Here is a 16,931-nt window from a genome sequence, read left to right on the forward strand (position 1 = left end):
TGTTGCCTTAAGAGATCGGAGGTATGTGCTGGGATCCGAGTGGGGTCACTGCTGGCAGAGGTCAAAGGTCACTGTTAAAGCTCAGGGTCAGGTAGTTTGTTAAGAATGCAGCTGCCAGCGTCCCCCGCAGGGGGACATCAGCAGGGCAGCCCTCTAGTGCCGACTAGTCGGAGCCCCCCACCTTGTCCCCTAGGAGGGGGAGGCTCTCGACGGCCTCACCAGCCCCTCCCCGTGGGCGGGTGCACCAGTGATGTGTGTCCAGGGGAGGGGACGCCTGGGGGCGGGCCGGGTACTTAGGCCCCTGCCGCCTCCAGGTCGACCTCTGGCCCTGGCAAAAACACTAAAAAACGGCAAGGCACCAGGGAAGGACAGAATAGTCAACCAAGCCATCAAGATGCTACCAGATACTGCAGTGGATCACCTTGCTGAGATATTTAACGCATGCATGCAGCACCAGTATTTCCCAAACACCTGGAAAGAAGCAAGAGTCGTCGTATTCCCCAAGGCTGGGAAACCACTGCGAGACCCTGCAAATTACCGCCCCATAAGTCTGCTATCTGGCCTATCAAAACTCTTTGAAAAAGTAATCCACGCCCGTCTCGTGGACTTTGCGACAAGCAACAACCTCCTTGCTAAAGAACAGTTTGGGTTCCGGAAAGATCACTCAACCAATCACCAACTCCTCAGAGTTGTGGACATCATCAGCCATGGTTTCAACATCAACAAGTCTACCGGAGTAGTCTTTCTGGATGTAGCCAAAGCATTTGACCGAGTATGGCACGAGGGACTGCTTTATAAACTTATCAAGCTCCAGTTTCCCAGCTACCTGGTCAAGCTACTGTCCAGCTACCTGACAAAACGGACCTTTCACGTGGCAGTGCGAGAAGAATGCTCATCGCCACGCCCAATTCTTGCTGGAGTGCCTCAGGGATCAATCCTAGGACCATTCCTCTTCAACATATTCACAAACGACATCCCCACGGACCTGAAGAAGACTGATCTTGCCCTTTACGCAGATGATGTTGCGGTCATCTCTCAATCCTTCAGCGACAAAGAAGTGGCTAAGAACCTGGAGACATCGCTCTGCAGACTCTCCGAATGATACCGCGACTGGCAGATCACCTTGAACACAGGCAAAACCACTGCAACATTATTTACCAGGAAGCAGAACAGGAAACGCCCACAGATCCTCCTCAATGGGGACGAGGTCAAATGGGAAAACAGCAGCTCCTACCTGGGGGTGACTCTGGACTCTAAACTCAGCTGGAGAAACCACATAGAGAAGACCTGCCAGAAAGCAGCATCCAAACTGGCTGCATTATACCCACTCCTGAAGACTAAGTCGATGCCCATGCAGAGCAAGGTGCGGGTAGTCACTGCAATAATTCGACCAACTATGACATACGCTTCACCAGTTTGGAGTGGCTGCCGCCCACAGCTTCGGATGGACCTACAGAAACTACAGAACAAGGCCTTACGGATTGCAGCAGGTGCACCTATGTTCACACGAACAGCAGACCTCCACAGAGACTTAGGGATTGAGATGTTGGACGACCATCTCCTCAAACTTAACAGGAAATTCTACACAGGATTAGATCAAAAGGAAAACCCACTGATCAGGAAACTCGCAGACATCTCTACGAACCCATTTGACCGCTACCCGCGTCCCATTGAAGCGCTAACCTTGCGAAACTGAAACAGACACGCAGCATCCAAAAACTCAGCACTGCTTGAAGGCAAACGCCGGCAGGTACACAAAACCCACCGCTGCCAGATGGCATAACAGCCTCGGCAAGCAACCAAAACTCACCGCTGCCGGATGGCATAATAGCCGCGGAAGGCACCCAAAACACAACACTATCAGAAGGAACTTGATGGACAAAGACAAGACTCTCTGAGGAAACATGCTGACAATTCTGCATACTCAATCGACCGCTACCCGCGGCCCATCACTGAGATGACCATGTGATGCAACCTCAACTGTGACAAAGCGTCACACATCAATAAGACAACCTAAACAGCGACTAAAAAATTCAAAATGATTGTGGAGTAATGATGCTACTGCCTCGGTATCCAAAAACTCACCACTGTCAGAAGGAATCTGACAGACGAAAACAAGACAGCAGGTCGACCTCTTTTCCGGTCGTCTTCCAGTGTAATCAGAGATCGCGTGTGTCATTCTTTGTCTGCTCTGCCACTGCGTGATCAGAGACAGTGTGTTTTCGGTGTGTGCCCTGACAGTGTGTGCAGTTTCTGCATGTGACCTCCTGTTCCAGCACGCTGTGTGCATGTTGCAGTGCACTTCCAGTGTAATCAGCTGTTGTGATTACTGGTGGAGTTTACTCTAATGGAATGCATTCTGCGTGTGTTTTGTGTGCATTCACTCTGTCCTCTGTTAGGCCTACCTCATGTGTACTATGTGCATGCCCACTTTTGTAAATGTTGTACATGGAGTCTCCTGTGTGATTGTTTATGTGCCGTCTGCTCTGGGTGCATGCCACAAACATTATGTCTTGTACATTGCGTTATCCGTGGGCATGATGCATCTATGCCCAGGGTAGGTGAACAGGGTGATCTCTGTATGCTGTTTGCACACTCCGTGTGTGCTATGTCTGTATACTCATTTCTATGTATATGCACTGTGTGTATGTTCGTGCACAGTTACCTGTTGTACACTCACACAAAAGGAAACAGAAAACACCTATTTTGTGTTACGGGTGTAGATTCTAATTCCCTGTTGCAATCTGGTACATGTAGTTTTCTCTCCACTACCCAATTTTAATTGCAAAAAGAATGTTGGTCTGACAACTCCAAGGTGCACGCATGGCTTTAGAACACACTTTTACTTTAAATATTCACTCCACTGCAAACAAAAACAAGCATTAAAAATGCAATAGGCCTCGCCTTTCATTCAGTTAAAGCCATTTGCTTTGCTATACAATACCATTAGCAAAGCAAATGGATTTAGCTTAATCAAAGGCGAGAGCTATTGCATTTTCAATGCTTGTTTGCTCTGCCACCCTATCGGTAAACTCCTCTTCCGGAAATCTTTTTGAGGAGAGCTGATATCAGAATATGTCGTCACAACACGGTCTGATATATAGTGTCCTAAATATCGTTTACAAAAATAGAAAAACAGAAAATCTGCACGCAAGGGAAGACATTTTTGCAAATTATATTCAAAACACAATATTTATGTCACACAGTATCAGACAATATGGTATTCTGAAATGCAACCCTCTAGGTATGGCAATGCGACCGTGGTCTTTCGGCTGTCTCATGTGTGACACTGAATCAGAGAGAAGCACCAGTGACCATTTAAAGTCCCAAGCGGCGAACAAGAGCACACACACACACTGTGACTTCAAGACAGGTGAAAGTGACTCACTCTGTACTCTGTAGATGTATTGCGGACACAGACTGCCTTAATTTTTCCTAAAATGGAATGTTTTATGCCCATATGTGAGAACAGCGTGTCTTATAGTGTCAACGTTTTTTTTTTACCTGAGGATGGGATTATTTTAGTAAATAACACCAAAGAGTCAGCAAATGAGTGTGCTTGTTTTCAGATGAGTCACTGTAACACAATTTTTCTTCGTTTAGATTTAAATAACCATCTCGAAATGTAGGCTTCAAATCGGCACATTTGTTCAAATACTGGGGTATTTACATATTTAAATGCTTATGCCATTAAAAAGGAATCCTGTATTATCCAAACTGGAGAGAAATTCAACAAAATATTTTAGCACTGAAAGCGTTTATTTTCTCTTTCCGAGAATCTTGAATAATAAAACGATTTAATTTATAGTGAATAATGTGAAGTTTAATGCTGAGCAGGGGAATCTGCAAAAGAAACAATTGATGGACGGAATGCTGGACAATGCAAACATTCACCCCCAGTCACAAGGATCTGGGTTTAATCCATCATTCTTTTGCTCACCACACCACCCCAGCTTGGACCCAGCCATATGCAAATCAGTCTTGACCCTGTTCCTTATGAGAACAGTCCAGCCTGAACTGCCAAGCCAGGTCCTCCCTGTGAGAAGTTGGCCTGGCATATGCTGTGCACTATTCTAGGGGGCACCTTGCTCCAGTCCAAACAACCCTTATTGATGGTAGGCTTAAAGACAACCTATATAGAAAGCTATCCTAGTGGTAGCTGTGGAGAGCAGCCTTTAGGCTAAGTCTTGAAGGAATGTAAAGCAGCATGTTTTACCAGTCTATAATCTCATGAATGACCAAATAAAAGGAGAACCACACCAGTTATATATATATAAAATATATGTATGTATTTTAAACACATCCCTCTAGTCTCTTTATGAGGCTAGAGGCAAAAGTAAATTAAGTAAACTTAATTAGCACACAGTAAATTAGCACAATATACGTTGAGCCCTAGGGGCGTACAAAACCATATATTAAGAAAGTGGTATAAGAACCACGACTGACATAGATACAAGGCCTAGAGCCTTTAGAACCGCTGGGGCCTCCAGGAACCACCCAAGGTAGTGACACAAGGGACCCACGGGGGACGGGTGCAGTGTCTAAAGACAGCCGCGAATCACCATTAACTTCTATGGGGAAAGTCGCAGTTGGAAAATTACAGATTAAGGACACTTAGAAGAGGACTTGGAGCAAACCCCTTTAGAATTAGGAGGTTCTAGTCAACACCTAAGGGAGCACCAGAGTACTCGAGTTACCTCACCCAGGGAAGCCGGGTGCATAGGTGTCTTTTCGTGTCGGGTTTTGTCGTCGATTTCAATGGCGAGCTGCTGAAAAATGCTGCAGGCGACCAAGTGGAAAGTGTCCGGGTAGATCCAGGGGTGAATCGGAGATCTGAAGAACCTGAAAGCAGAGGGGACAGAGTCTGGGTCACTTGCCAGAGACCAGGCGATGGGAAGATGCCAACCAATGTCAGGTGATTTCAGGTGAAGAAGGTGAAGCTTGACTCTTCAGCCACGAGGACCAGGAGGTGTCGAGGAAGACCAGGAGCTGGATTCAAGCTGTCCCACAAAGGATGTCGAGTGCTGCGGTGTCGGTTTCCGGATTGGACCCAACTAGCCTTGACAACAGCAACCCAAGCAGAAAGCAAAGATTGGCTTTGGTGTAGACCAGCAAGGTCTGAGGGACTTGCCCTTTGGAGGGGAGTCAGGGCACTTCTGGAGCAACCAGGAAAGCCCAAGAATCAGAAGAGTTACCTTAATGGGGACCCACCAGTCGATGGACCAGGGATCGCAAAGGGGCCTCGAGAAGAAATGCTAGAATTGGCCTCACGGAACACTCGTGGAGTGTAGGCCCATAATCTTCGGTGCAGATGGTGCTCGGGGCTTGGACTACAAGTAGCTCAATGCACAACTTTGGGAAAGCTCAGGAAGTTGATGCACTTGCAAATGTACACAGTGTCCAGGACTTCCGGTCCCACGTCACTCGTGAGAGCTGCGGGTCTCAGCTTTGCTGGGATCTCGTGTCGGCCTCTGAGAAGTCTGGAAGTCCATGTCCTGAGTCGCAAATCCATTGGTATCCGGCGGGAGCCTTGGAAATGCAGACTGGCAAGATGCTTCTTTGATGCCTGTTTGAACAGGGGAGTCACTCCTTGACCCCAAGGGAGATTCTTCGGTCTTCTAGTCGATGTATAATGTCGAAGTTCCAGGATATATGTTTCAGAGTTTTGTCCAGGTGTAATCTGAAGTCCTAAGGACTGGGTTCCTATACTTATACTAAGATAGGCGGTTGGACATACTCTGGGGACTCACCTATGGGAGGGGGGTGGCTACTCCCCTTTCCCTTTGCCCAGTTTTGCGCCAGAGCAGGGGCTGAGTGCCCCTGCAACCGGTTTGAACTGGGATATGCACAGGGACACCAAGTGTGCCCCCAGCACTGTCTGAAAAGCATTCTATAAATGCACTCACCCAGCACCAATACACTGAAGCCTGTCTGGGAGGTGGTTACACCTCCCGGCGACAGGAAACCTTTTGTCCAGGCCTCCCATGCCAGACTTTTGTCCAACAGCAGGAGGCCAGACTCGTGTCTGTGGCTTCAGCATTCGTTTTGTGATGCTGGGGCTCTTTTAAACGATTACCGGTTAGGTCAGTGTGTACATGTCTCTCCCTCTAGAAGGGTGGAATTCTACCCCCGCCGCCAGGACTGGCGGGAGGGGGGAGTAGGATTCCAAAGTGTTTGACACCAAACCCAACATGTTTCCATGCAGTTATTCCAAAGTTAGCATTAACCGCAAGGTTGTAACGCACTTAAGAGTATATGGTCTGGCTGCATCACATAACAGCTACAGAGAATAGATTCTGAAAGCTGCAGAGGGGTCCTGCTCATGCATGGGTACCCTCTCAAACAAAACCAAGCACTCTGCCTTCAGGATTGATAAGGCCTACCATAGGATTGACTTATAGGTTTATATGTGTCAGTGATTAAAGGTAGATATAGGTAAACTATATCTTAGTAAGGGTTGCACGCACCACCTTACCCAGGCTGCAGTAGCAGACCTGTGGTGCCATTTTGGAAGGCTTCCCAGAGGTGGCATAATACCTGCTTCAGCCCCTGGTGGGCCTCTGGGATACCTATGCCCTTAGTACCTAAGGTACCATATACTAGGGACTCACAAGGGTAACCCAGTAACCAATCTGGAGTGTACCTAATGTACATGCAATCATTTTAGAGAGGAAGCAGCTAGGCTGGGGCCCTGGTTAGCAGGGCCCCAGAAAGACTAAAGTCGAAAAACAGTGAAACACCAGCAAAAAAGTGGGGGTAACCATAGTAAGCAGATCCTGCTCTCCTACACTCCCTGGACCAGAAACAAGAATCCTGGTACCGGTTTCAGGGCATCAACCTTCATCAGCCAGGCTAGCTTGAATCCAGTGGTGTAGTGAGCACGTGACCCACGTCTGGGAATACCCTTCCGACTTAGGGCAACATATGCAAAAGAAACAATTGATGGACAGAATGGTGCACCAAATCCAAACATTCACCCCCAGTCACAAGGAACTGGGTTTAATCCATCATTATTTTGCTCACCACACCACCCCAGTTTGGACCCAGCCATATGCAAATCAGTCTTCACCCTGTTTCTTATGGGAACAGTCCAGCCTGAACTGCCAAGCCAGGTCCTCCCTGGACCGGAAACAAGCATCCTGGGACTGGATTGAGGGCATCACCCTTCATCAGCCAGGCTAGCTTTAATCCAGTTGTGTAGTGAGCACGGGACACATGTCTGGGCATACCCTTCATTGGTTTCACATCTTGTGAAACATTGCAGGGTGGGACTGGGACACAAAATATTTCGGAGCGCAAAAATAAAAGTGGCCCCAGACGCGCACTACACATTACTGTCCGTGGCCCACGGTGTGACTCCCATCAAGCGTGCAATGCCCAATGGGCTCAAAGTGGTGTAGTGAGCACGGGACCCACGTCTGGGCATACCCTTCATTGGTTTCACATCTTGTGCAACATTGCAGGATGGGACTGGGACAGAAAATATTTCGGAGCACGAAAATAAAAGTGGCCACAGACCCACACTACACATTACTGTCCCTGGCCCATCGTTTGACTCCCATCAGGCGCGCAATGCCCATTGGGCTCAAAGGGTGTCAGACCTCACCTCCCCCCACCCTTGCGTGTGGCAGCCCGGGCTGAGACAGCTTCCCGGGCACACACAGCCGCACCAGAGTACTTCACTGGTCTTTAAAAGACCATTTGCTTGTTAAAGAGGCTTTGTTGTGTTTTCACCCCTTCTTAGAGCCCCTGCATCTCCAATCTGGCTATTGCTGGAAGAATTAGCAACCCCCCGAAATGTTTTCTTAGTCCCCCCGCCCCTCCCCCAACATTTGGCTTTAGTTGCGCCTCTGACTCCCATAGAAGCTGAGGATATTTGGAACTGCCTTGACAGAGCAAACTGACCGGCGCGACTTTTGGAACATACACAGCTCCACTTCTAAAGGGGCGCGGTGCACCAGTGCCTGTTCGAAAGTGGAACATATTTGAATCTACATGCAGGCCTGCCAGCCTCTGCTGTGAAGGGAACCCATTGTAGTCTTAGAGAAGTGTTTCGTGGGGTTTTGTCAAAGACCAGTAAGGCCCCCCTCTCCATCGCCAATTTGGCAGGCTGCGCACTGGACAAACAGTGCAGCTGCGAACCTGCAGCCAGTAAGGGTACATCTGGAATTGGCTTTTAAAGCGACGGCACGGGACAAAAAAAATAGAGGGCAGTGCAGGCAACAACTCATATGACAACAGAAGTCCTAGAACCAGTGACCGTCCTTGGGAGCAGCCATAAACCTTACTCACACTGATGATGTCACAAACCAAACGATATCACAAGACACCGCACACGTGCTTCAAGAGTACGATCCAGCAACCTCCAAAGTAACTTGGCAAGCAGAATCTGGTACACCAGCAACAAGTAACCTTTAAACCCTTTCATTCCTTCTGATGTAATACAAATGACGCCACACACGATGCCTGGGAATGGGCAGCAAGGAGCGGACATCACCGGACACCCACCCAGTAAAACTATACCTTCGCTGAATCGCGCAGATGAATTCTGATAACATCGCACCTGATATCAAAGCAATCGTTGCATTTCGTATTTTACTAGTAAGAAAAAATAACCTTGAGTATGGGGTACACTCGCCGAACTCCACTATGTAATCCCGGCTCAGCCTCTGTGACTATGTGGGACGGGTATGCCCAGACGTGGGTCCCATGCTCTCCATGCTGCTAGAGTCAAGCTATCCTGGCTCATGAGGGATGAAACTCCCAAACCAGTCCTAGGATGCTTGTTTCCAGTCCAGGGAGGCATGGCAGTTCGGGCTGGACGGTTCCCATGGGGCACAGGGTCAGGACTGATTTGCACTCCGGGTTGTAGGCACTGACCAGCCGTGTATGCTAGACCACCTGCAATAAACTGTTTAAAAAAAAAAAGACTGATTTGCATATGGCTGGGTTCAAACTGGAATGGCATGGTGAGCAAAAAAACGATGGATGTAGGCCCAGATCTCGGTACTGGGGTGAATGTATGACATTGTTCTGCAATCTGTCCATCACTTGTTGTTTTTGCATATGTTTCATGACTCCCCTGTGGAGCTGACAGGCAGGACCTTACCTGGGGCGTACTGGTTCATGGAGGCCTGCACACTCTATCTACACAGACCTGGGGTGGGATACACACAGTACTTCAGAGCTCACAGCCATTTCATGGTTGCCAGTCACTACAATGGGTCTAATCGAAGTGCTGGTGTTTACAAGCCTATTCACAAAAAACACTGACGAAACTAGAACTCCCCCCCCCCCCCCCCTTTTGACCTCCCCCCCCCCAAAACGTACACGGAGGGGGCCTCCCACGCTCCAAACCCTGTCAGGAGCTCTCAGCTGCCACCCATGCACAGTGCCGGAGGAGGGGGGGGGGGGGGGGGTCCTACGCTCGCCCCCGGCCGCCCCGCGTGGGGAATCACACCATGTCCTCCTCCCACGGCTCGCCCCACAGCCCTCTCCATGCCTTAAATGTGAATATTTCGGAGCAGTTTCTCCCATTCGGTTTCAATTTAGTTACAGACAAACTATAGTACTTAACTGCCTCTTACCCGGAGCATTCCAGCCCTCTGACTCACGAGGGAACCGGAGAAGTGAGCAACAAAAACAGCCTCGCGTTAGAGAACCGAGCCTCCCCCATCGCGGGCATTAAGAAACATTAAGCAGCGCTCCAGTCTGTCTAAACGGTAAGGACGGCGCTATATGTGATGACGTGCGCACTGTGGAGGGGCACCGCTTCAGGGCTCACATCCACTCCCCGAGAGAGTGCCGTCAAGCGGTGTCCCCCGAGGGGTGGTGGAGTGAAAGCAGCTTCAAGTTCATGTTTTCTACTTAGGGTCCTGGTTTTAACAAAAGCGTTTTCCAACAGAACATTGTACAAGCATATGTACTACTCTTTAATATCATAACATAATTGCAGTAGACAGGTTTTAAGGTGGTATATTGTGGTTGTAATCAATACGCCACTGATTTCATGTCGAGAGAGGTATTGTTAGATGCGTATCTTCGTTCTTTAGGTCTGGGCTACATACCCTGCACACCTATTGTTTCCAAAACATTTCATATACGTAGAGTAGCTTTGGGTCAGCCACTTGCTCATGATTGAATGGCTAGGTTGTCTCTTTCAAGTGTCTGCTCTTGAGTCAATTTTTTTTGCTCCATGTTCTTGCGGTTGTCTGGCCCAGGAGCATTTCGGTTTCACATTGTTCTGATTGGTTACGTTGTATTCTTTCACTGATGGCCTGGGGGGAGGGGGGGTTTGTTAAGTTTGTGTTCTGCACTCCATTTATTTATTTGCTGCCTGCCATGCTTGCTTTTCTGCTCCCTCCATGTGCACTTGCTTTTTACCCAGTGGTGGCCGGCACGGATCGGAGGCGGGAGGGATGTGAAGGGGTGAGGAGGTGTAAATAATAAGAAGAAAAACGTACCTGATTGCAGCGCTCTCTTCTATCTCTGCTCAGTCGTCTCTCCCAGCCGGAGCAGGAAGCACCCAGGCTCCCCATATCCAATCACAACACAGTAGGGCAGTGTTGTGATTGGTCTGAGGGCCCTGCTTCGGCACTCAGACAAGCAGTGGGATCCTGGGCGTGTTCTCCACCGAGGCTGTAATGCAGCCTGGGTGGAGAACATGCAAAGTGCACAAGGCTCTTTGGCTGGCCCCAGACGGCCGGTCAAACATTCATGCGCACTTAGAGTGGGTAAACCGCTCCTACCCCTGCTCCAGGAACAGAGCAGTCCCAACGGCTCCGCAAAGATGCCTCAGCAAGAAAACATAAAGTGATAATAACCTTGAGTTATTATCATTTTATGTTTCCTTTATTTCACTGCGGCAAAGCAGCAGGGCGACGCTTCCAGGGTCGGACTGGCTGTAACGGGCGCCAGGTGTTTCCCGGTGAGCCACCAGGGTGGGGACAGATTTTGGGGGCCAGGAGGCCATTTTTGTTACCAGGGAGCTGCAATATCGGCCCCCTTTAACAAAATCTGCTGAGACCGGCCCTAGCAAACAGCTCGGCCCCCCCCCAATGCCCCCAGGGTGGCCGGCCGAGCAGTTTTCCAGGGCCGGTTTTGGTTCCCAGTGCGGCCCTGGACGACTTAGTAGAGGAGCCGCCACTGTTTTTACCCCTCAGTGCTTCTCGTCCTACTCCCCATTCCACTGCCAGCATACTTCTCAGGGCAAATATATATATTTTTTTAATAAGGCCTAACAACTGGAAAGTGCTGTTGGGCTGCTATCTTATGGTATTGCACACTTTTTTCACCTTTTCTTGCTATTTACCATTCCAAATTGGCCATCTGCAATGTCAGAATGGTAAATGAACTGTAAATTAAAAAAAAGCCACAGTGGGTCTCGATGCACGTTTGACCACTTGTTTTTATAAATGGACAACATGGCAAAAATTGTAACGATCCTTTGGGATATTTTCAGTATATTACTTTTCTTAAAGTAAAACAAAAATCTTCCAACCAAAAAAATAAATAAAAGCTCAGTCGCCGGCTTTTCAGTTGTATTCTTAGTGTAACTGCTCAATGGAAATATCCTCTTAAAATAATAAAAGCCCTGTGTCTGCCAAGATGCTGTCCTGTGCTGGTTATGCCACAAAACGTATTTCATGAGAGTGTGTGGTCTGTAGTGCTGTAAGGAGCAGGGCCTCAAAAACCACGTTATGTTTTTAAATGATTTCTGGTTAATTTGCTATTTTATGAAAAGCAGGTGATAGCAGTGGGTACTAAAACAATGCCGCCCATTGACCGGTATCGTTTACGGGGTTAATTTTGCTTGACAGCATTTCCTCGTTCTTTATTTTAGTTTGTACGTAGTTTCTCTCTGTCATTCAAATAATCTTGTCACGAATGCTTGTTTTACATGTGAAGTGCTATTTTGTGGTTATGTAGACACTGGAGCACCTTCCGTTTTTAAAATTGCTTTGCATATTAATAGAGCTCTAACTCGAACCAAAGGTATTGGAGTGCTTTACATGAGCACCGGTTACTTACACATTCAGGCACAGGGCGATTAACCCGTTTACTGCGGTGATTATTTTGCCGCAGTGCATGCATTCCACGTAGTGGGCGGGGCCGCGTCGGCCATTCGCAGGACCAGCGAGGTAGTGCTCACGAAGGCCAACGGCCGACGGGAGCACGGAAGCAGGGCCGAACTGGGAACCAAAACCGGCCCTGGCAAAGTGCTCGGCCGGCCTCGCCCCCCCTCCGGAGGTTGGGGGTACCGCCGAGCTCTTTGCCAGGGCCGGTTTTCGGACGATTTTGTTACAGGGACGATTTTGCAGCTATGCTGCAAAAAGGGCCCTGTAACAAAATCGGCCCCCAGGGGCCCAAAACCGCCCCCCACCAGTGCAGCGCACCGGGGGATTGCCCGATGCCCGCTATGGCCAGTCCGGGCCTGCACGGAAGGGGTCAAGTGATTTGTCCAGAATCACAGGATGTGGACGCGACACCAAGGCTGGAGCCCTGGTTTCCAGCACCAAATCCGGCAGTCCAGCCGATGGACCACATCCTCTCCACTAGTAATGGTTGCAGCAGTCACGGTATTGAAGGGAGTTGCTGCTTGTGGACAAAAGTGTAAGGAGGGATTGTGCACACCATGTGCTGCAGGGTAGTCCCCACATTTCAGGGAGAGCCCTGTTCCGCAGATGGCATTGGCATATTTATAGAGGAGTTTGAATATCTGTGCCAGTTGCTCAGTCACTCTGCACATGGCAAGAATCAGAGTGGGCTATCACCACATTTAACCAAACACATAAAGAAAGGAAGGCCGTTAGAATTCAAGAATTATTTATTAGTCTATTTTCTGGAAAAACCCTCTGGGTTGTTAATACTGCCCTCACCCACTAGACAGTGGCATGCTTCATCATAAGGCCGCTTCTGCACCCTGCTGCAGGCCAACATACAGGGTGGAGCGCAAAAATATTTTTGGGAAAACTCTAGAGATCATTAATGCAGAGGCAGTAGTTAAGGTTAAAACTATCTAGTATGGTACCCTCTGTACTACTTTATTCTTGGGTCCTTACTGATAGGGTTAAAAAAATTATACATTGCGGACGTATTAAGGGAATTAGCGTCCATGTCACCCTCTCTGCTTCATATCATCGACATGTTTCTTGCCTGTATTTCTAGCCCCCAGGGGTCTATGGCATTTCCCAGGATGTAGATCCTTTATTATCCTCCCTGCTATTTATTTTCTAGGTTAGGATCATGGTGTATACTTAACTGTCCTGTTATTGTAACACCTCAGGAAATTCACAATGTTCATCTATGAGCTCCAGATATCAGGGAGAGAGTGGGATGTCGTCCTACTGTCACACTTGCGTCAAGAATTGATCGTCGCCAAATAGGACCTTTCTTCTCCCTGTGTCACCACATTTGCCAGGTTGCCCATCATTTTGACATATGCAAATGCTTGTCAGTTAATCTTAACTGTAATGGTAACAAGAAAATATATGCTATTGCACTAGCACATGCAATTGTAACGTCATAACATGAGCAATAATTGACCACAATCTGAGTTAATGGACTGAAGTTGTAGGTGAAAAACTTAACCTAAAGAGGGTGATGGTCAATTATTCCTCAATAATGCCTGCATTTCTATTCACTTTGCTATCGGAACATGCATCCGAATATAGGAAATAATAACATTTGGCAAAGCCAATAAGTCTGGTGCATTTTCAGTTAGATGCTATTCGGTATTAAAGCCGCTGTTCATACTTAATTCGTGGGTCAGCCGTGGTCCAGAGACGGTTGGGAGATGTTGGGTGTGCTGAGCTGGTAGCTGAATGGGGAGATTAGGGGGGCCGAAATATTGTTCCTTGAAAGGAAACGATCAAAGGAATGGTCCTTGAATGGTTTGTTGGTGTGACTGGCAATTTATTTGTCTTGCTGAAAAGTTAACAGATGTGTTTTGCTTTTTGTATATAATGCATGAATACAATAAAGAATTGAATGTGGCAAAATATGATTACTGAGTGTACTTTTTAGATGTGAGATTGTCTCTCACACTTTGCAATCGAATCCCCTTCTAACAGGACAAAGTATACACCAAACAGCAGATACCATGAGGCGAGAGAGGGTCTGAATCACTTGCACAAGAGACCAGTGGTCAGGTACTGACTCTTGTGCTTTAATTGCTGACTGCTGAAATATGGCTACCTCCATGTGCAAAGGATGTGTTTGACAGTGCCTTTATGCAGACCTGGAGAGGTGACACAAAGTAACTACAGGCAAACCTCTCATAACTATTTTCGGCAACTCCGTGTGAAGATGCCTCCACTGCTTAAACGGTGGGGGATCCGCCTTCAAGACTACACATACACCATCATTCACAAACCGGGGAAGGCGGAAAACCCGGCAGATGATATATCGCAACACCCCAAGCCTTGACACTGACGCGCGGCTCGTTAGCTGAAGAATATCTCCACTTCAGTATTGACCAGGAACGTCCACCTGCCGTCCCACTGGATGCCATTATAGAAGCCACTGCCAAAGACGCCACGCTCCAAAACATCATGCAGCGAGCCTGCACAGACTCTTGGAGACATCTGGAGGACCCGCAGATCAACAACACCATCAACACACAAGAACTCATATAATTCAGACATGTCAAAGATGTTCTCACGATCAGCAGCAATGGATTACTTCTGAGAAACAGGAGAATTGTCATTCCTCACCAACTGAGACAAGGAATTGTCAACCTAGCACACGAAAATCACAGAGATGTACTGGCCACAAAGAAAGCAATGCGAGAGCAAGTGTGGTTCCTGTCCCTCGACCAGATGGTAGAAGCCACGCTCCAAGACTGCCTGCAATGTCAACAAGTAGGGCTAGACGAACCACAGTCCCCGCTGCAAATGTCTGACCTCCCAGACAGCGTGTGGCAGCAAGTAGCTGTTGACTTCTTCGGTCTGCTGAAATGTGGGAAATACATCATCGTCATCATGGATGAATACTCCTGATTCCCCATTGCGCACCAAATCTCATCCACAAAGGCCACCGCCGTCATACCCGTCATCGAAGAAGCATTTGCAGCATGGTGAATTCCCCACGGTAGTGAAGACAGACAACGGGGCACCGTTCAACAGGCATGAGTTTGCAGAGTTTGCTAGTCACCTGAATTTCAAACACAGAAAGATCACTTCCCTGTGGCCCGAGGCCAGCTGGATGGTTGAACGATTTATGGCCACTGTTGGACCCGGTCCTTTGGGCAGGTTCACCCCGTGACTTTTTGCTTTTTCCTAGCCTGTTTTTGGAACCTGGATTGGGGATTTTAGGCCTCTGCGCACTTTTTCATTGTGGTACAGTGTAAAGTGCGTGTGCTCTCTGTGAATGGATGGTGAGTGACCTGCCCTCCCATAGGAATGAATGGGGAATATGTATGTCCATGGTAGATTCCTGATGCATGGGGAGTGCAGGGTCGAGTTTGATATGTGTGAACTCATGGTAAGGAATGCTGCAGAATGGTATATGCGGCATGGCTGTGTCTAGTCCAGAAGCGCCACTTTTAGAAGTTGGCATAATTGTGTAGTGAGTCTGCTGGCACGTGATTGGCTGATGTGCCTGGGCCTGCTGGTAGATGTGCTGTCTGGTGAGTAGGACGGGGTCTGCAGGGCCCTGGAGGAGGGGGGTCTGAGTCAGCCATAGATGAAAGGCCCCCATCTGCTGTCACGGATGGGAGGGAAGAGCTCTGGTGGTGCCAGGCTGTGCCTGTCAGCCCACCCTGCTGCCTCTCCCTCCGGATGGCCCACTGTCACCTCTGACCTGAGGCTGACAGGAGAGGGAAACCAGATACACCCAGGGCTTAGGGCTCGCTCACACAAAGACTTCAAAGCCTTTTCTGTGTATAAGAAGGGGCTATGTTCCCTTCCAAGTTGTTCTTGTCTTGTTCTTGTTTTCTGACTTGAACATGCCAGGGGCGTGCTGCTGCTTGGGCTCAGGGGACTCCCTGAGTCCTGCCCAGCCCCTGGACTCCTGATGGACTTGCCTGGATCCCTGGGGGACCCTCTGCCCTGCCTGGGCGGATGGGGGGACTTGGCTTTGCCCCCCTGGGAAGCTCTGGGGCTCTGGCAGCATGGAGGAGCCGCATTGTCCTGTGGATAGCGCTGGAACTGGATTTCTAGCGCCTGGAGGCGCTGAGCTTCCCCCTGAGCGCTCTGCCTGTTTGCTAGCGCTATGGAGCGCTTGATTTCCCCCCCAGCACGTAGGAGCGCTTTATCCTTGGCCATAGCGCTTAGGAGCGCTTTATTGTGTCCTGTTTATTTGATGGAGTGGGCCGATCGAGTGCCTACCTCGATTTATTCTTTGTTTAAAGAAGCCGGTGCCCACCCGGCATTTGCCTCCCTTTCACCGCCGCCGCCCGGGCTTGGAAGCGCCTGAGGAACCGAAGGCACCGCGCTCTCATTGGCTGAGAGAGCCGAGCCCCCTCACCAACGCCGCGACGGGATAGGCCCGTGCGGCGCAGCGTCATGGCCCCTGTCGGGCCGTGATTGGAGGAGGAGAGGAGACTCGTCATCGGGGCCGCGACGGGATTGGCTGGTCGAGGCGGCCCCGGGAAGCTGAAAAAGGCTGGGGCGGCGCGTGTGTGGAGAGAGGAGAAGATGGCGGCCGTTGCGGGGCTCCCTCTTGACCACGGGAGAGAAGGGAAAAGCCTGGCTGCCTCGTCGCCGGTCTCCCGTGTGGAGAGGGAGACCGGACCTGCTAGGCGCCGGGAGAGGAGCCGGCCGCCGGGAGGACGCCGCAGAGAGCGGCGCGACGATGGAGTCCTCCCCCCGCAGCAGAGTCGGTGAGTGAAGGGCTGTGTGGGGAGGAAGCTCCGTGCGGTGCCGGTCGAGGCACAGAGTCAGGGCGGCCCCGGTTGGCAGCGGGTCGCCCCAACGTAGTCTAAAGCCCAG

At 49.4% G+C, this 16,931-nt stretch overlaps 1 protein-coding gene across 2 annotated transcripts in view; it reads left to right on the forward strand.

Moving 5' to 3' along the window:
- The first annotated feature begins 9,525 nt into the window (after window positions 1-9,525).
- The window catches only part of FGL1 (fibrinogen like 1), a 340,864-nt gene continuing 333,458 nt past the window's right edge, over window positions 9,526-16,931 (forward strand). The window contains exon 1 of one of the 2 annotated variants that reach the window (XM_078678112.1): window positions 9,526-9,722. The gene's annotated coding sequence lies outside the window, so the exon portion shown is untranslated. The remainder of the gene's footprint in view (window positions 9,723-16,931) is intronic. The other variant, XM_078678111.1, reaches the window with a different exon arrangement.

This window comes from Lissotriton helveticus, chromosome 2_2 (assembly GCF_964261635.1).
Source record: "Lissotriton helveticus chromosome 2_2, aLisHel1.1, whole genome shotgun sequence".
NCBI lineage: Eukaryota > Metazoa > Chordata > Amphibia > Caudata > Salamandridae > Lissotriton > Lissotriton helveticus.